This window comes from Artibeus jamaicensis, unplaced genomic scaffold (assembly GCF_021234435.1).
Source record: "Artibeus jamaicensis isolate MK-2021 breed Jamaican fruit bat unplaced genomic scaffold, CSHL_Jam_final contig_867, whole genome shotgun sequence".
Classification (NCBI taxonomy): Eukaryota; Metazoa; Chordata; class Mammalia; order Chiroptera; family Phyllostomidae; genus Artibeus; species Artibeus jamaicensis.
Genome location: NW_026521995.1, coordinates 3,535,965 through 3,556,068, shown reverse-complemented (window position 1 = coordinate 3,556,068; position 20,104 = coordinate 3,535,965). Strand labels below are relative to the sequence as shown.

Sequence of the window (20,104 nt, the reverse complement as noted above, 5' to 3'; positions counted from 1 at the left end):
GTGCTTTTCTTTGCATATACTAGTTTCTCTTTCTGATTTATTATGTGCACACGATTACTACATATATACATATAATTACCTTGAGGTTTTTGAAGGAGAGTATTTTGTTATCAATGTAAGTTCTTGTTTATCTTTTAAAAATTAATTTGACCTAAATTTTTAAAATCAGATTGTTTTAATAGAGTGTTCTACAAAATAATGTAGTCTCACAGAACTGTATGTTACAGTTAGCAAAGTGAGCCTAAATTATTCAGATAGGGAACCGTAAATGTAACTAATTGTGGCCATTTGTAATTTTGTTAGGTTATCAATTAAATTGTTTCTTAGTGATGTAATTGTAATTTTAATCAATACTATCTACAGGTTTGCTTTGTTGTTTTAAGTATGAATTTAAAAGTAGATCTATTCTTTTGGGGTAAAAATGTGTTTAACTTTTAGTTTGATTTATCTCTAATGGCATGATTCAAAGGAATAGGGTGTAATAAAAATAGCAGTGTTAACCAGTCCTTATTTCCTTACCAACTTAGTCTTTAATGTTCAAGTCTGTAACAATGAACATTTGAAGTTCTGTATATTCACTACATTTCAAAAATGTCAGAAAACAGTTTTAGAAACAATATAAATGGCAAAATGTTGAATATAAGAAGCATTTAGATATACTATCATACTGATCTTTAAGTCAGTATTGATGGGATTAATATGGAAATTTCTAACTCCAGGCAGATTGTGTTTGGTGATGCGTAGTGTACATTAGGAATTAAAGTTCAAAAGCAGCTTAGGACAAGTTAAGAGCACCTCTTCTTTAAAACACTTCCCACTTATCTCAGCTTTATTCTCCACTCCCTTCCAACTCGAGATGTTCTAGGAGAGTGATGTCACTAAAGTACACTGAACTAATTCAGAAGAAGAGCCCGAAGAAATTGTTTTTGTCCCTGTGTGAGGTCAGACTATACCAGTTGCATCTGTAAATCTTCTGCTCACCTTAAATGTTTTTAAATTTAGGTATATATTTTGGGTTTTTCTTATCTACCTTTTCTGTCTACTGCTTCAAAACAAAACTAACAAAATACCAGAAATAAGTAAGATTCTAAAAAGGGAAGTAAAATAACCCTAATGAGTTTAAGAATGAGGTGCAAATATTTTCCCTTTTGATACTGATGTATTAGAACCAGAAATAAATTGTTGAAATAATCTCCATATATATTTTAGAGTAGATTTTTTTCTTTTCCTACTTTTAACTGATTTGGTAAATGACTAAAATCATTTCCAGATTCACAAGTGTCATGTCCTATTCTGTTTTGAATATTCCTGTTTAAACAAGTGATTGCTTTCTAATACAAAATTAGGTTAATCAGTCCTGTAAACATTTAGGATTACCTTAGTAATTGGGAGTGTTAAGGAGAAATGGAGTTTTATGGAATAATACATAGTATACTTTTAACCTGGTTGCATATTTGTGTGTTAGTTTGCTTGAAGATCAGTTTTAAAAGACTAGGCTGATTTTATTCAAGTTCGCTTTCAGTTTTGCTTAAATAAGTATTCTGTGCTACAAATGCTCTTAGTCCAACTTTCCATGTCATGTAGTTTTATCCATTGTAGTCTACAAAGGTCAAAATACATATTGATCCACAAGAATAATTTTTAACTGAACTTCAGACTTGATAATTTTTGTTATGTGCTCCTTGTTCTAAGTTATTTTTACTTCAGAACACTGAATTTAGATGATTGTGTATTTATTAGGTAGGATGGAGGTAGCATTATGCTTATTTAACTTGTTTGGTAACTATCATGTGTCGATTTATAATCACATAGATAGGATAATAACCTGATTATATATTCCTTTCATAACCTCTTTAAGATTTTTCCTGGAACTATTTGTGTTCCAAATTTTATATTAGCACTGCCATGCAACTATATTACTTATAAATAAACACATATTATTGGTAAAGCATGCTCAAAAATGTTCAGTAACATTCTGTTATATAATCTTTGTAAGGCTTCATGTAATAACTCTTAAATTGTGCATTGCAATGAGCATTTGTTTGGTAACCAGCATTACTAAGTTCTTCAATCTTGTAGAGACTTCTAGCATCCAATTGTTTTTACCTTGCTTCCCAGGTCACATCAGACTCCCAGTTAAACTCTTCTCTGTCTACATAACACTGAAGAACTTCCTTCTTGTCTTTCACAATCATTTTCTACTGTACTTTAACTATTGCCATAATTTCTCCAGCTTACTCTGGCCATGTACCAATTCTTTGAAACACAGATGATACAGAATTTAGAATTTAAATAACCTATATTTGCCTTGTTTCTTTTGTGATCTCTGCTAAAGTGGACTTATAAATTATGACATAATTTGATGAAAAATTTGATCAAATGTGACAAATATAAAGGAAAATACTTCAGATTATTTTTCAGAAATAAGAACTATCAAACACTTCCTAGAGCAATAATAGTCATGAAATAATCTATAAGCAGCTATTGCATAATAAAACTCCCCCGAGGAAATCAGAATCTTCTAAAATTCATGTCTTCAGGAGATACTAAATGCATTGAAAAGATATGCAGTGTCAAAGTGTATATTCTGATATTGATCTTATTTTATTAATGGCTGATTTGCTTCTTAAATCACAGAAATTAGACCTACCCTGTAACAGGGAAGTGAAATTATTGCAAATGTCCTCTCTGCTTATGGTCTAAAACTAACCACAGAGCAAAGAGGAGGAATAAATCAGGCCTTTATCATGCCACATAGTTTATCTCTTAGAAGGCTATAAATGAGGTTTCATTTCTTTTTTGTTTGTTCAGGATAAGCAAAGGGAGGAAAACCATATGATCCTATGGACAGAAGCTGGTTGACAAGGAGTTTTTGTTTAATTTGCATGTAATATTTTTTGTATTTTAGTTTCTTCTTTGGAAGAGAGTTGCTTTAATTTTGAGGTTATGTATGTTATTTTCTAATCCACTAGAGTATTTTAAGAGATACAGTTTCCTGAAGTAACATTTTTATTGAAATGTATAAATTCATACATTCAGAAAAACACTCATAGATATATTTTTTTCTGATATATTGCCTCTGTCAAGGGAAACAAAAAAATTAGATAGGACTACATCGAACTGAAAAGTTTTTACATAGCAAAGCAAATCATCAACAAAATGAAAAGACAGCCCACTGAATGGGAAAACATATTCACAATGGTACATCTGATAAGGGGTTAATATCCAAAATTTATAAAGAACTTGCAAAACTCAACACCAAAAAAACCACCAAACAATCTAATTAAAAAATGAACGAAGGATCCGAATAGACACTTCTCCAAAGAGGACATACAGATGACCAATAGACATATGAAGAGATGTTCAATGTCTCTGATCAGAGAAATGCAAATTAAACCACAATATGATATCACCTCATACCTGTCAGAATGGCTATCATCGATAAATCAACAAACAGCAAGTGTTGGCAAGGATGTGGAGGAAAGGGAACCCTTGTGCACTGTAGGTGGGAGTGCACAACAGTGCAGCCTCTCTGGAAAGTAGTATGGAGGTTCCTCAAAAAATTAAAAATGAAATTGCTTTATGACCCAGTTTTCCATGGGGATAAATCTGAAGGAACCTAAAACACTAATTTGAAAGAATATATGCACCTCCATGTTCATTGCAGCATCATTTACAATAGCCAAGAGTTGAAAGCAGGCCAAGTGTCCATCAGCAGATGAGTAAAAAAGTATGGCACATTTACCAAATGGAATACTACTTTACCGTAAAAAGGAAATCTTACCATCTTTTGCAACAGTGTGGGTGGACCTTGAGAGCATTATGCTGAGTGAAATAAGCCAGTCAAAGAAAGAGAAGTTCCATATGATTTCACTCATGTGGAATCTAATGAACAAACTGAACTAACAAGCAAAATAGAGACAGACTCAGAGATAGAGAGTAGACTGACAGCTATAGGCTGACAGACAGCTATTCGCAGGTGTGGGGTGGGAGGAGGTATTGAGAATAAAAGAATATCCGTATCATGGACATGGATAACAGTGTGGTGACTGCTTGTGGGAGGGGGTGGGGGGAAACGGAGGAGCATATGAGGGGATAAATGGTGATGGAAGGAGACTTGACTTGTGGTGGTAAACACAATACAGTGTACAGGTGATGTTTGTGGAATTGTGCATCTGAAACCTCTATAATTTTGTTAACCAGCATCACCCTAAAAAATTCAATAAAATGGGGGAAAAAGAAAACTGCAAAAATCTTGGGTATATAGTTGGATGAATTTTCACAACTGAATCTGTCTGTATCATTGCCAAGGTCAAGAAATACAGTGTTACCAGCACTCCATAATCTTACCTCAGTTGCGCTCCCTCTTGATTATCTCTCCTCAAGGACAACTGTTATTCTGTCTTCTAATATCATGAATTCATTTTTCTTAAAAAAATTATATACACAGAATCATAGAGTATATACCCTTGTTGCTTTGCTCCTTTTGCTCAGCATTATGTTCCTGAAATTCAACCATATTGAATAGAGTAAAAGTTCACTTGTATTTGTCACTATGTTTGTATGAATGTATCTCAATTTATTTACCCATCCTACTGTTGATGGATATTTAGGCTGTTTCCAATTTGGAGCTATAATGAACAATGCTTCTATAAACATTCTTGGGCATATGTATGCATTTCTGTTGGGTAAGTACCTAGGAATGAAATTGCTGTATGTGTATCTTATGATACAGCAATTTCATTTATATAAAATTTTATGTACATAAAATTCAGCTTAAGGCAATACTGCTGGGTTTTCAAGTGGTTGTACTAGGTTTATACTCCTTCTAGCAGTGCATTGGTGGTATAGCTACTCCATATCCTTGTAAACACTTGGTGTTATCTTTTTTATAAAGAGAAAATCTTTCAGAAATCTTTACATAGATTAAAAACAGTATATTTTTTATTTTGACAATTCTGGTATATATGCAGTGGTATGTCACTGTGACTTTAATTTGTTTTTCTGCAATGATTAATGAAATTGAATACTTTTTAATGTTTGTAGGCCATTTAGATATTAACTATATATCTTTTAAAGTACTATGTATTTTTGTGTAATATTCTTATCTATAAATAGCAAATCTACTCAGTACATTTCAGTGCTTATCTTACCTAACAGTGACAGTATTGATACTGCTGATGATTCTTTTATTCTTGGAATAAAGCTATACTCTCTAATTTTCTACCTACCTCTGGTTCTCTGCCATTAATTATCTACATTCCTCATATTCATTTAGGTTTCCATAGCATACCACTCCATACTTCTTTTTATAGCCATCTTATTCATGCCTATGTTTGATTTTTTTTCTTTGTGTACCAATAGCTTCTAAATTTACATGTCCAGCACCACCTACTTTTTTGAGCTTCAGAGCTATTTATCCGGATGCTTAACCAACAGTTAAGCTTGGCAAATTTCAATTCCCATTTGATTATTTTAAAGGTACCTTCTGCTTGGCAAACTCATGGTCTTTCCTGCCCTTCTGATTCTCTTCCAGTGTTTCCTGTTTCTACTAATGGTACCAGTCTCCATCCTTTGCTAGTTTGACACCTATATTTTATCTATCATTTACACCCTTCCCCGAAATGTAATCTATCAATAGAAATTCTTCTAATGACATTTCTTAAAGAAACTCATTGCTACTCTCCTACGATACTGTTATTCTCCCCTGTGCTTCTCCTACACTTACCTAATATCTCTTACTTGCAACATGCTATGATTGCTGCAGTTAGGAAGTCGTCGTAATCAGGAAACTACCATGATCAACTTAGTCACTGCAACTGCTGCCAGCTCCAGAACTGCACGTCTCCACTGAAAGGAGTGCCCAACACCCATGAATACTAGGACCTCCTCTAACACTGCCACAGAAAAACCTTGTTTGCCAATAGATGTGGCCTTTGCCTCATTTATGCATTCTCTATTAGTGTGAATCTTACTGGTCAGATCCAAATCACTTGTAGGTTTTTGCTTTTTAGCTTCTATAATATGGGCTCTAGAAATGCATTGTTGAATATAGTAGCCACTAGCCACATGTGCCTATTTAAATTTAAATGGGCTAAAATTAAATAAAATTTAAAATTTAGTTATTTCATGCTGTCCACCTCTCAGGTGCTCAATAGGCACATGGAGCTAGTGGCTGCCAAATTGGACAGTGCAGATCCAGAACATTTCCATCATGACAGAAAGTTCTTTTGGACAATGCTGAACTAGACAGAAGTTGGACTAAATATCTACTTTGTCTGGAGAGGAGTCATGACAATGGATAGGGCATATTTTGAACAGAGTCCCATAGACGGCCAAGAATAGATGGCTTGTAGTGGGATCATGGGAGCGTTTGGATTGCTGGCAAGTTATATAGGACCACTGAAGGGAAGAAAATAATTGCGGTTTACTCTTCGATTTTTAGCTTAGGTTACTCAGTAGATAATTGTGCCATTTTCCTAGAAAGAGTGAGAAGAATCAAATTTGGGGAAGCTGTATTACTTATGCTTTTCAGTAGGAACTAAAAAATTATAAATGGAAAGAATTGGTCTCTGTCTTCAAAGGATTTAAATTCCATACTATGAATAATTTAGAAACTCATCTTGACAATTCTTGAAAAAAAGGAAAAATATAGCTGGATATTACATGTCTCTTTATATTAAGATAAAGATTTTGCCCTGAAACAGTCAGTTTCAGAGAACTAAAGAAAAGTATCCAGTATCATTCTATTGTACTTCCTGGGTTGCACTTTTATTTTGCCAATTGCCTATTTTTAAAAATGCTGGAAGAATTTGTTTATTAAAATTGGAGGATAATATGAGAAAACAAACCTATCTGGTAAATGTAGTGGATTGGTTTTAACATTTATTCCTTCCTTCCAATGTGCTTTACTTCACATAGCGAGGAAAGCTAATAACTACATTTCACAGAGTCACTTGCACTACAGAAAGTATTCTAGATATAATATAGCTTTGGCCGGTTTTGGAAGATGGGAATCAAATGGAGGCTGTACTTTTTGCTTTTGCCTTTTCTCTTTGTAGCCATGAGTGCTTATCCACTTTTTTCATTGTTATGGTATGGATTCGAAACCAGTACTTTCATTGACTGTAGGCTCCTTTAACACTTCTCTTACTATAATGTTTTCTCAGTGCTTTGTTGCTTACTAGACACATACCAGTGAGAAACTGGACCATTCAGCAATAAGTCAGTTAACTTCAGCTAAGAAGTTCAGCTGTGGGCTTTGTGAACTATCCCTTGAGCTGACATTCAAGGGCAGGGTGCTTGTCTTTAAAAAACTGACAAGCCCAAAGTAGGGACCACAGTAGAAAAAACGCCCTGTAAAGAAAACTGGATTAGATAAACAACAGATTTTAAATGTTTTGTATGTTACATCTAGAACTTGTCTGGGCTGAGTTTTCAGATGAGATCATTTGACTCTACTATTGCAAAGTGCAGCAGGCAGAGGCAGAGGAGGTAAAGTTGACATGTGACCATTTTCAAGAAATGAAAACTGAGGTTTTAAGTGACTGCTGAAGCACTCTCTGGTACATTTTCCTCCCTTAGGTCTTCTTCAATTTGATTAAATTCATAGGGGTAACATTGGTTAATAGAGTCATATAGGTTTCAAGTGCACATTTTGCTATGGTTCATGATGTGAATATTTCATTGTATGCCCACCACCCAAAGTCCCATCATCTTCCATCACAGTATTTTTGTCCCCCTTTGCCTTTTACTGCTTCCCCTCCCCCTTCCCTCCGGTAACCAGTGTACTGTTGTCTGTGTCTTTGAGTTTATTTTTTTCATCTTGCCAAAGAACTGGCTCTTTCCTTTTCCGATTATCATTTTCAGCTTTCATGTTTGTTTACACATGCTTTCTTCCTGTTTTCTTTTGTGTGTTGTGTTCTTTTTCTCCTTTCTTAGTCTGGGCACTTTGTTTATTCATTTTTAGTTTGTCTCGTTACTAGTATCATTTAAAGTTGCCTGTATTCCCTGTAAGTAGAGCCTTAGCTCTCATACATTTTGATGTAAAATATTTTTTCATTAATTTTTAGGTAGCATGTAATTTCAACTTTTATTTCTCTATAGCTGTGCGTATTTTTAGTTTACTTGATATGTTAAATTCTATAAAAGATACATTAAAATTTTCTACCATGATTGTTTTTACGAAGTCCTCGTATTTAGGAGTGGTTGTGTTAGGAGTGGTTGTTGTTATATGTATGGATGTTGGTTTGTTTGGAGCATAACGGTTTATTTTAACTTTTCAATGGATTATATCCTTTATTATTACCCATTACCACTGCTTGTCCTGTTACATGCTTTTGACTTGAAATTCCCCCTTTTCTGATACTAATGTCAACACTCTTGCTTTTTTTGTTTGTTTACTTTTGTATTTGCTCATCCCTTGTTTTCAGTCTTTTGGGTTTTATTTTTAATCCAATTTGATGATCATTTATATTTTGATAAGGAAATTCAATATATTTTTATACTTATTGAAAAATAATGTTTTATTATACTCTTGTTTTTTCTATGATATTCATGATACTATTTTTTTAATAATCTTTATTTTTTTAAGAGTTTATTTATTTATCTTTAGAGGGGAAGGAGAGAGGGAGAGAAACATCAATGTATGGTTGACTTTCATGGGTCCCCTGCTGGGAACTGGCCTGAAGGGAACCGGCCTGCAACCCAGGCATGTGCCCTAACTGGGAATTGAACTGTGATCCTCTCATTTGCAGGTTTGTGCTCAATCCACTGAGCTACACCAGCTCGGGCTCATGATACTATTTTTTTTACTTACTGTTGTTAGCTTAGCAAAATTTCTTTTTTTGTTGTTAATTTGGAGATTTTGGCGTGCTTTTATGTTAAACAGTGGCTACCTTCTCATATTCAAAGATGATAATAGAACCTATATTTATCTACAAATGAATCAAAATCAAATAATGGTTATTGCTTCACATCTTATCCTTCTTTGCCTCCTCCATTAAAAAATTATTTTTCATCTTTATTAATTTTTAAATTTATTTTTTAGTTTTTTTAACTTTTTTATTGTTGACACAGTTACATGTATTAGATCTAGTAGTTTTTTGGTGGAGTTTTTAGGGTTTTCTATTTGCAATATGTCATCTGCAAATAATGAGAGTTTTTACTTCTTTTTCGATTAGGATGCCTTTTATTTCTTCTTTTCTTGTCCAATTGCTGTGGCTAGGACTTCCAGTACTATGTTGAATAAGAGTGGTGAAAGTGAATATTTCTGTCTTTTTCCTGACCTTAAGGGAAATGGTATTAATTTTTTAAAGTATATTTTATTGATTATGCTATTATAGTTGTCCCAATTTTTTCTCTCCTTTATCCCCTTCTGCCCTGCAACCCCCTCCCTACAGCATTCATCTCCCACCCTTAGTTCATGTCTATGGGTTGTACATAAAAAGGTCTTTGGCTTCTCCTTTTCCTATACTATCTTAACCTCCCCCTGTCTATTTTTGTGCCTACTGGTTAGGCTTCTTATTCCCTGTACCTTTTTCCCCTAGTCTCCCTTTTCCCTTCCCCACTGATAACCCTCCATGTGATCTCCATTTCTGTGATTCTGTTCCTGTTCTGGTAGTTTGCTTAGTTTTTTGTTTTTAGGTTTAGTTGTTCATAGTTGTGAGTTGTTGTCATTTTGCTATTCAGTTACTGATTTTCTTTTTCTTAGATAAGTCCCTTTAACATTTCATATAATAAGGGCTTGATGTTGATGAATGCCTTTAACTTGACGTTATCTGGGAAGCACTTTATCTGCCCTTCCTTTCTAAATGATAGCTTTGCTAGATAGAGTAGTCTTGGATGTAGGCCCTTGCCTTTCATGACTTAGAATATTTCTTTCCAGCCCCTTCGTGCCTGCAAGGTTTCTTTTGAGAAATCAGCTGATGGTTTTATGGGCATTCCTACATAGCTAACTGTCTCCTTTTCTATTGCTGCTTTCGAGATTCTCTTCTTATCTTTAATTTTGGGTAACTTAATTATGATATGTCTCAGTATACTTCTTCTTTAATCCAATTTCTTTGGGATTCTTTGAGCGTCCTGTACTTGAATGTCTATTTCTTTTGCCAAATTGGGGAAGTTCTCCTTAATTATTTGTTCTCCTTCTGGCACCCCTATGACTCAGATGTTGCATCATTTAAAGTTGCCCCACAGGTTCCCAAGCCTCTCCTCATTGTTTTAAATGCTTGTTTCTTCATTCTGTTCTGGTTGGATGTTTATTTCTTCCTCATGTTCCAAATCATTGATTTCAGTCCCAGTTTCCTTCCCTTCATTGTGACTTCTTCACAGTTTCCTTCCCTTCACTGTTGACTCCCTTATTTCACTTTGTATCGCCTTCATATGTTCCTTTATTCCATAACCATAATCATTTCTGTGAGCATCCAGATTACCAGTGTTTTGAACTCTGTATCTGATAGGTTGTTTATCTCCTTGTTGCATAGTTCTTTTCTGGAATTTTGATATGTTTTCTTATTTGGGCCATATATATATGTTTCCTGTTATTTTGTAAGGGGTGGAGCCTTAGGTATTAATCAGAGCGGGGCAATCCACTTCACTGTGTTGTGGCACTGTATGTTGGGAAGGGGTCAGGGAGGGAACAATGCTACTTGCTAGCTTGCTTGGCTCTTGTCCCACTTTCTGTCACTTCCCTTGCTTCCCACAAACGGATTGTGCCCTTTCAGGTGCCGATTCCCGGTTAGGTGGGCTTGTGTATATTCTCAGACCCCATGGACCTCTCCAACAGACACTCCTGTGAGACTGGGCTGCTCCAAACCCCATGGGTTTTCATAGCCAGAGGTTTTGAGGCTTTAGTTCCCTGCACTGGAAGCCTGGTTTGTGTGGTTTGTCTTGCTCCACAGTTGTTCCTCCTGGCTTGGGCCAAATGGTCCACCTGCCATCACCTGGCCCCTCCTTTCCCCACTCCCCCAGTTCACCAGCTGCCTTGCCACCCATCCTCTCTGCCCTGGCTTCCAGTCTCCACCCCTTCAACCAGTCTGAATGAATGTTTATTCTTTAACTCCTCAGTTGTTAGAATTTAATACAGTTTGATTTTATGGCAGTTCTGGTTGCTTTTTTGTTTTAAAAATTGGTTGTTATCCTTTTGTTTGTATGAGGAAGCGAAGTGTATCTATCTGCCCCTCCATCTTCGCTGGAACTCTGAAATGGTTTTAATTTTTGCCCATTGAGTATGATATTGGCTGTAAGTTTTTCATATATGTCCTTTATTGTGTTATTATCCCTCAATTCCTACTTTGCTGAGAGTTTTTTTGTAAATGGATAGTAGATTTATTAAATATTTTTTCTGCATTTACTGATATATTCATGGATTTTTTCCTTTCATTTTATTTATATGATGTATCATTTATTTATTTGTGAATATTGTACAATCATTGTATCCCTGGAATTAATCCCACTTGATCATGGTCTGTTATTTTTCTAATGTATTGCTGGGTCCAGTTTGCTAATATTTTGTTGAAGAATTTAGGATCTATGTTCATTGGGGATATTGGACTATAATTTTCTTTTTTTGTAGTACGCTTTTATCTGGTTTTGGAATTAGGATAATGCTGGCCTCATAAAAGAGCTTGGAAATCTTTCTTCCTCTTGAATTTTTTGGAATAGTTTGAGATGGGTAGGTGTTAGCTTTTGAATGTTTGTTTAGGGTGCCCAAACTTTTGCCATCTCTGGGCTCACAGTGGACAAAGAAGAGTTGTCTTGGGCCACACATTAAATATATAAACACTAACATAAACTGATGAGCAAAAAAAGAAGGTTTTATATAAATTTACAATTTTGTGTTGGGCCACATTCATAACCATCCTGGGCCTCATGTGGCCTGCAAGTTGTGGGTTGGACACCCTTGGTGTTTATTGGGAGTTTTTTGATTATTACTTCAAATTCATTAGTTGCTATTGGTCTATTCAGTGTATTCAGATTTTCTGCTTCTTCCTGATTCAGTTTTGGAAGATTGTATGTTTCTAGGAACTTATATATTCCACCCAAGTTATTGTTGGAATATAGTTGTTCATAGAATTTTTTTACAATCCTTTTGTTTTTCTGTGATGTCAGTTGTTACTTTTAATTTCATTTCTGATTTTATTTATTTGTGTTCTCTCTCTGTTTCTCTCTTTCTCTCTCTCTTTATAGGTCTGGTTAAAGGTTCATCAATCTCGTTTATCTTTTCAAAGAACCAGCCTTTGGTTTCATTGATGTTTTGTGTTATTTTTTTATTTTCTCTGACTTTCCTTTAATTCTCTTTTCTTCTAGGTTTTTTTTTATGCTCTCTATATCCTTTTTATTTCTTGCTTTCTCTTTGTTTAAGTTCTCACTGAGATCATCCATTTTTCCTGTAAGGTTCTTATAAGCATTCTTATAACTATTTTTTAAAACTCTGCATCTGGTATTTTTTATTGATTTTATTTCTATTTTTTTTTACTGGGTATTTCTTTTTTATTTACTTATTTATTTATTTAAATTTGATTTAGTTTTCAACTACAGTTTTTTGTCTATTTCTCCCATCCCAGCCCCCCCCGCCCCGTGTTCCCCACCTCCCTCCCATTTCCACCCCCCTTAGTTCTCATCCCTGTGTCCTTCATATTTGTTCCTCCAAATCCCTCCCCTTTTTTCCCCTTAAATGCCCTCCCCTCTCCCCTCTGGTCACTGTCCCCTTGTTCTCTATTTCAGTGTCTTTGTTTTTATTCTGCTTGCTTGTCTGTTTTGTTGTTTAGCTTCCTGTTAAGGGTGAGATCATATGGTGTTTGTCTTTTAACACCTGGCTTATTTCACTCAGCATAATGCTTTCCAGTTCCATCCATGTTGTTGCAAAGGGTAGTAGTTTCTTCTTTCTCTCTGCTGCATAGAATTCCATTGTGTATATGTACCACAATTTTTTGATCCATTCATTTACTGATGGACACCTAGGTTGCTTCCAGCTCTTGGCTATTGTAAATTGTGCTGCTATGAACATTGTGGTGCATAGGTTCTTTGAAATTGATATTTTAGGATTCTTAGGATATAATCCTAGCAGTGGAATTGCTGGGTCAAAATGCAGGTCGATTTTTATTTTTCTGAGAAAATTCCATACTGTTTTCCATAATGGTTGCACCAGTCTGCAATCCGACCAACAGTGAATTAAGGACCCCTTTTCCCCACACCCTCTCCAACATTTGTTGTTTGTTGCTTTGTTTGTGATAGCCATCCTGACCAGTGTAAAGTGGTATCTCATTGTGGTTTTAATTTGCATCTCTCTGATAGCTAACGATATTGAGCATCTCTTCCTGTGTCTCTGGATATTCTGTATGTCCTCCTTGGAGAAGTGTCTGTTCAAGTTCTTTTCCCATTTTTTAATTGGGTTGGTTGTCTTCTTAGAGTGGAGTCATGTCAGTTCTTTGTATATTTTGGAGACTAAACCTTTGTCTGAGGTATCATTGGCAAATATGTTTTCCCATACAGTTGGTTGTCTTGCTAATTTAATACTGTTTTCTTCAGCCACGCAGAAGCTTTTTATTTTGATGAGATCCCATTTGTTTCTTCTTTCCTTTATATTCCTTGCTCTAGGGGACATAGCGGTAAAAATGTTGCTGTGTGGAATATCTGAGATTTTCTTGCGGATGTTTTCCTCTAGGACTTTAATGGTTTCAAGGCTTATATTTAAGTCTTATCCTCCTTGAATTTATTTTGGTGTATGGTGTACGTTGGTGCTCAAGTTTCATTTTTTTGCACGTAGCTGTCCAGTTCTCCTAACACCATTTGTTGAAGAGGCTATCTTTACTCCATTTTATGTTACTGCCCCCTTTGTCGAATATTAATTGACTATAGAGGGTTGGGTTGATTTCTGGGCCCTCTGTTCAGTTCCATTGGTCTATGTGCCTGTTTTTATGCCACTACCAGGCTGTTTTGATTACAGTGGCCTTGTAATACAGTTTGATATCTGGTATTGTGATCCCTCCCACTTTGTTCTTCTTTCTCAAAAGTGCAGCTGCTATTCAGGGTCGTTTATGGTTCCATATAAATTTTGAAGTGTTTGTTCTATGTCTGTGAAATATGCCATTGGTACTTTAATAGGTATTGCATTGAATCTGTATATTGCTTTGGGTAGTATGGACATTTTGATTATATTAATTCTTCCAATCCATGAACAAGGTATATGTTTCCATTTGTTTGTGTCTTCCCTGATTTCCTTCTTCAGGGCTGTGTAGTTTTCTGCATACAGGTCTTTTACCTCCTTGGTTAGGTTTATTCCCAGATATTTTATTTTTCTTTTTGCTATATCGAATGGGATTTTTTCCTTGATTTCTGCTTCTGCTGATTCATTGTTAGTATACAAAAATGCCTTTGATTTCTGGATATTGACTTTGTATCCTGCTGTTTTGCCAAATTCATTAATTAGTTTGAGCAGTTTTTTGGTAGAGTCTATAAGATTTTCCATGTACACTATCATGTCATCTGCAAACAATGACAGTTTTGTTTCCTCCTTTCCTATTTTGATGCCTTTTATTTCCTTTTCCTGCCTGATCACTGTGGCCAAAACTTCCAAAACTATATCGAATAGAAATGGTGAAAGTGGACATCCTTATCTTGTTCCTGATCTTAGTGGAAAAGCTTTTAATTTTTGCCTATTGAGTACGATATTGGCTGTAGGTCTCTCATATATGGCCTTTATTATATTGAGGAATGCTCCCTCTATTCCCACTTTGCTGAGTGTTTTTATCATAAATGGGTGTTGTACCTTATCAAAAGCTTTTTCCATGTCTGTTGATATGATCATGTGGTTTTTGCCTTTACTTTTGTTTATGTGATGAATTACATTTACTGGTTTGCGAACGTTGAACCAACCTTGCATCCCTGGGATGAATCCCACTTGGTCATGGTGTATAATCTTTTTGATATATTGTTGGATGCGATTTGCCAATATTTTGTTGAGGATTTTAGCATCTATGCTCATCAGCGATATTGGCCTGAAGTTTTCTTTCTTTATTGTGTCTCTATCTGGTTTTGGAATAAGAATGATGCTGGCTTCATAAAAGGATTTTAGGAGTTTTCCATCCTTTTGGATTTTTTGGAATAGTCTGTGGAGAATAGGGGTTAGCTCTTCCTTAAATGCTTTGTAGAATTCTCTTGTGAACCCATCTGGTCCAGGGCTTTTGTGTGATGGGAGTTTTTTGATTACTGCTTCAATTTCTTTTGGTGTTATTGGTCTATTCAGGTTTTCTACTTCTTTTTCATTGAGTTTTGGGAGATTATATTTTTCTAGAAATGTGTCCATTTCCCCTAGGTTCTCAAATTTCTTGGCATACAGTTCTTCATAGTAATTTCTTACAATCCTTTCTATTTCTGTGGTATCAGTTGTAATCTCTCCTGTTTCATTTCTGATTGTTTATTTGTGTCTGTTCCCTTCTTTTCTTGATGAGCCTACTTAAAGGCATGTCATTTTGTTTATCTTCTCAAAGAACCAACTCCTGGATTCATTGATCCTTAGAATTGTGCTTTTAGTCTCTATGTCATTTAGTTCTGCTCTGATCTTGGTTATTTCCTTCCTTCTGCTTGCTCTGGGCTTTGTTGTTGTTCCTTGAGTTCTTGCAGGCGTAGGGTTAGGTTGTTTGTTTGAAATGTTTCTATCTTCTTTAGGTAGGCCTGTATTGCTATAAACTTCCCTCTCAGGACTGCCTTTGCTGTGTTCCATAAGTTTTGGGTTGTGAGATCATTTTCATTTGTTTCCAGAAACGTTTGGATTTCTTCCCTAATTTCATTCTTGACCCATTCGTTGTTTAATAGCATACCATTCAGTCTCCATGATTTGGGGTGCTTTGAATTTTTTCCTTTGGAGTTGGTTTCCAGTTTCAGTCCCTTGTGGTCAGAGAAGATGCGTGGCATGATTTCAATTTCCTTGAATTTCCTGAGGCTCGTTTTGTGTCCTATCATGTGGTCTGTGTTTGAAAATATTCCATGTGCATTTGAAAAGAATGTGTATTTAGCTTCTTTGGGATGAAGGGTTCTATATATATCACTGTAGTCCATTTCATCTAGGGTATTGTTTAGTGCCACAGCATCTTTGTTGATATTTTGTTTGGAAGATCTGTCCATTTTTGATAGTGGGGTGTTAAAATCTCCTGCTATAATTGTGTTGCTGTCTATATCTTTCTTGAAGTCCTCTAAGATTTTCTTTATGTATTTTGGTGCCCCTTTGTTTGGTGCATATATATTTACGATGTTAATGTCTTCTTGGTGGATTCTTCCCTTGAGTATAATGAAGTGACCTTCTGGGTCTCTCGTTATGGCCCTTATTTTGAAGTCTATTTTGTCCGATATGAGAATTGCTACCCCAGGCTTTTTTTCTTGTCTGTTTGCTTGGAAAACTTGTTTCCAGCCTTTCACTTTTAGTCTGTGATGGTCTTTTGTCCTGAGGTGGGTCTCTTGTAGGCAGCATATGTGTGGGTCATGCTTTCTTATCCATGCAGCTATTCTGTGTCTTTTGATTAGAGCATTTAATCCATTTACGTTTAAGGTTATTATTGATAGGTACTTATTCATTGCCATTTTTGTACCTGTGTTCCTCTCTGTCTTCCTCTTTTCCTTCCTTCCTTTAAAGCAGTACTTTTAGTATTTCTTGTAGAGCTGGCTTGGTGGGGGTGTATTCTTTTAGACTTCTTTTGTCTTGGAAGCTCTTTATTTGGCCTTCTATCTTGATTGAGAGCCTTTCTGGGTAAAGTAGCCTTGGTTGTAGGCCTCTGGTTGTCATTACTTGGAATATTTCTTGCCATTCTCTAATTGCTTGGAGTGTTTCCATTGAGAAGTCAGTAGCTAACCTTATTGGGGCTCCCTTGTATGTTACTTCTTTTTTCTCCCTTGCTGCCTTTAAGATTCTCTCTTTGTCTTGGAATTTTGCCATTTTAATGATGGTGTGTCTTGAAGTGGGCCTCCTCTGGTTCCTCTTGATTCGACTGTGTGATTTCTGGATTTGTGTGACTTTTTCTTTAATCAAATTAGGGAAGTTTTCTCTCATTACTCTTTCAAATACGTTTTCTATCCCTTGTTCTTCTTCTCCTTCTGGTATTCCTATTATTTGGGTATTATTACGTTTCATATTGTCTTGCATTTCTCTTAATCCCTCTTTATTCTTTCTGAGCCTCTTTTCATTTTCTTGCTCTTTCTGTGAGATGCTTTGTACTTTGTCCTCCAACTCGCTAATCTGAACACCCACGTCATCTATTCTACTTTTGACACTTTCTACTGTGTTCTTCAATTCGGAAATTGTATTCTTCATTTCCTCTTGTCCCTTGCTGATAGTTTCTATTTCCTTTTTCATGTTGATGTAGTTTGCAGAGAGATCATTGTAGTTCCCCTGTAATTCACTGATAGCTCATTGTGAGCTCTTTGAACTTCGTAATAACCAGTGCTTTGAATTCAATATCTGATAGTTGATTAGCCTCTATTTCATCTAACATTCTTTCTGAAGTTTCTGGTTTTTCTTTCATTTGGGGATTGTTTGTCTTCCCACTGTTTGAGACTCTTCTTGTTAGTCTCAGCTTCTAAAATGATCTGTTCTGACTCTCTGGGTTTATGGTGTGAACTTCTGTGGCATAATACCTGTGAATTTCAGTGGTGCACACTCCTTCAGGTATCTTGATGTTCTCCCACTGGTCCCCACACTGGTCGCCTACCACTGCTGAGTGTCCCAGCTCTCGGCTCTCGTAGTGGACTCCTCCGGGGGACTGGGTTTCTGTCAACAATAATTCTAGGAGGTACTAGTGTATCTACAGGAATGCTGGGGACTCTCAGTGAACAAGTTCAGAAAAATGTCACCTGTATGATGAGAAGGAGCACTTAACAAGAGGCAAAGCCACAGGTCAGCTGTGAACTCCAGACACTGCTTCCCAGTTTACCCGCCCGGGGCTCTCCGAGACTCTGCGTCTCTGCGTCTCCGCATCTCCAAGCGCACAGCCTTCCCCGAGCCGGGGCTTTGCATTACTTCTCCTTGCAGCCACCACTCTCTCCGGCCTGCTGGGCGCTCCGGGAAGAAAGAGGAGGGAGGAGAGGGGAGGGGGCGAGGGAGAGGTGGGGAGAGGGTCCATTGGTGGGGGAGGAGGAGCAGGCGAGGCGAAAGCACCGATCTGGGCTGCCGCCACCGCGCCGCTGACTGCTTTTATTTCATCTATTTAATTCTTTTTCTGGGGATTTCTCATTTGCGGCATTTCTTTGTCTATCCATTTTGTCTCTGTGTATTAGGTTGATCTGCTATGACTCTCAAATTTTTAATGATGGTTTTTATGATGAACTTGTCTTGTTGGGCTCAGTGGCACAATCTTCCAGATCATCTGAGCTCCATGCTCCAGGAATGTTTCTTGTGGGTTGTGAGTACCACTTGTTCACTTGTTGTAGATGAGCCTTGAATGCTGTTGGCCCTTCTGTGGGTAGAGTTATATCTTCAGGCTGGGTGACTGTAAGGGTAAACCCCAATCACCATGTATGAGACACTGTACAGGAGCTATTCCCCAACGAAGAGTTGTTTCCAACAGGGTTTGGTGCCTGTTGGAATCCCTTTGGGTGTGCCTCTTGTATAGCTAGTTGGGTCCAGGTCTTGTGTGGTCTGAGCCCACCACTGGTTGTATTGGTTCTAGGTCCACTTGGGTGGGATTCAAGTACAGGTCAAGGTCAGATGTTGTATATAATTGGCTTTGGGCTACCTGTCTGTACCTACCTAACTGTTCACTGTTTGTGTCTGCTTCTACTCGACCTGAGTGTGCATGGGAGGTGCCAATCTATGTAAAAGTGTCGGCTTCTAGGGCTGGAGTCAGATCTGCAAAAGTACTGAGGCTCCCTGAGGTTCACTTCTACCTGTCAGCTATTTTGCTTCCCCCTGAGTGTGCCTGGTCTTCCTGCAAAGAATGCCAAAGAATGGATGAGCCCAGGCTAGCCTGGGTCCACAGCCCCTTCCACAGGTTGAGGGCTAGGTAGTGCAGGGCAGCCAAGGTCAGAGGACAGGGCTAGTGGGTCCACTACTTTAGCACCATAGTCAAGCACTCAGTGAGAGGAAAGTGGCTCCCACTTCGGAGGCAAACCCCTCAGTCTCTGCTGGAGTCTGCAGCTCTAATTCCCCCTAGGGGGACTTGCTGCAGGTTCACCCAGGGTGCAGCCAGCCATTACTTCTGCACTAGCAAGCCCAGCTGCCCAGCTCAGCTGCTCAGGAGGATAGATCAAAAAATTTTCTTTTTGAGAATTACACCAGCCCAGCCTACAGGAGGAGCTAAGCACTTGTCCTGGTCTTAAACAGTAGCCCCTAAGGGTCTCCCACTTTGAATGTCCACCACTGAGCCTCTCTCATTTTCCCCCATGGAACTATGCCCAGCAGGGGTTTCAGGACTTGGCAGAGCTAATCCAAATAGTCTCCCATATTGGGTGGTACCCAAAAGTTTTCAGAAGAGGATGGGCACAGCTTCCCAGGGTAGCTGAGACTGAACTTGCAGGAAAGATTGGATTTGCCTTCTCACACAGTGTATCCACGTAGCCCAGAACTCATTCATCTGGTTCCCGGACAAGAGCCTCTGCAGGAGACACAGTTTGAAAATCGCAGCTCGGCATGGCTCCCCAGTTCCTCTTGCACTGCTCAACCAAGCAGGATGGGGCTGAAGGTCTCAGTTCTGCATGAAACTCCAATCTCTTCATGTGGCTGGTTCGTAGGATAGGGTAAAAAGCTCCTGCTTTGCACAGCTCCCTTGCACTGCCAAACTCAGCAAGATGGGCCAAAAGTTCCAACTTGTGCGGCTCCTCTGTACCATGGAATTCAGCAGGATGGATGTCCTGAGCATAAGTTCATGATATAGTCTTTCCTATGTCAGCCAGGCAACTGCTCCACTAGCTGCCTGCTGAGCAGCCTGGCACCAAGGAATAGACAAGAGTCACACACAGTAATTATGCTATTAACTCAGCTTTTATTGAATGCAGGTTCACTCCAAGTAGATCATCAACTACATTAATATCCTACTCACACTCTAACAATCTAAGAGAATTATACACACGTATAATCAGTGGGGGATAATGAACCTGAGTCCCAGGAGGGATGAAGGCC

The 20,104-nt window shown here is 37.4% G+C and overlaps 1 protein-coding gene and 1 pseudogene across 2 annotated transcripts in view; one reads left to right on the top strand and one right to left on the bottom strand.

Annotated features, from left to right (window-relative positions):
* The window catches only part of LOC119050903 (60S ribosomal protein L30-like), a 28,597-nt pseudogene extending 10,593 nt beyond the window's left edge, over positions 1–18,004 (bottom strand).
* The window catches only part of DNAJC1 (DnaJ heat shock protein family (Hsp40) member C1), a 263,953-nt gene that overhangs the window by 60,958 nt on the left and 182,891 nt on the right, over positions 1–20,104 (top strand). The window lies entirely within an intron of this gene.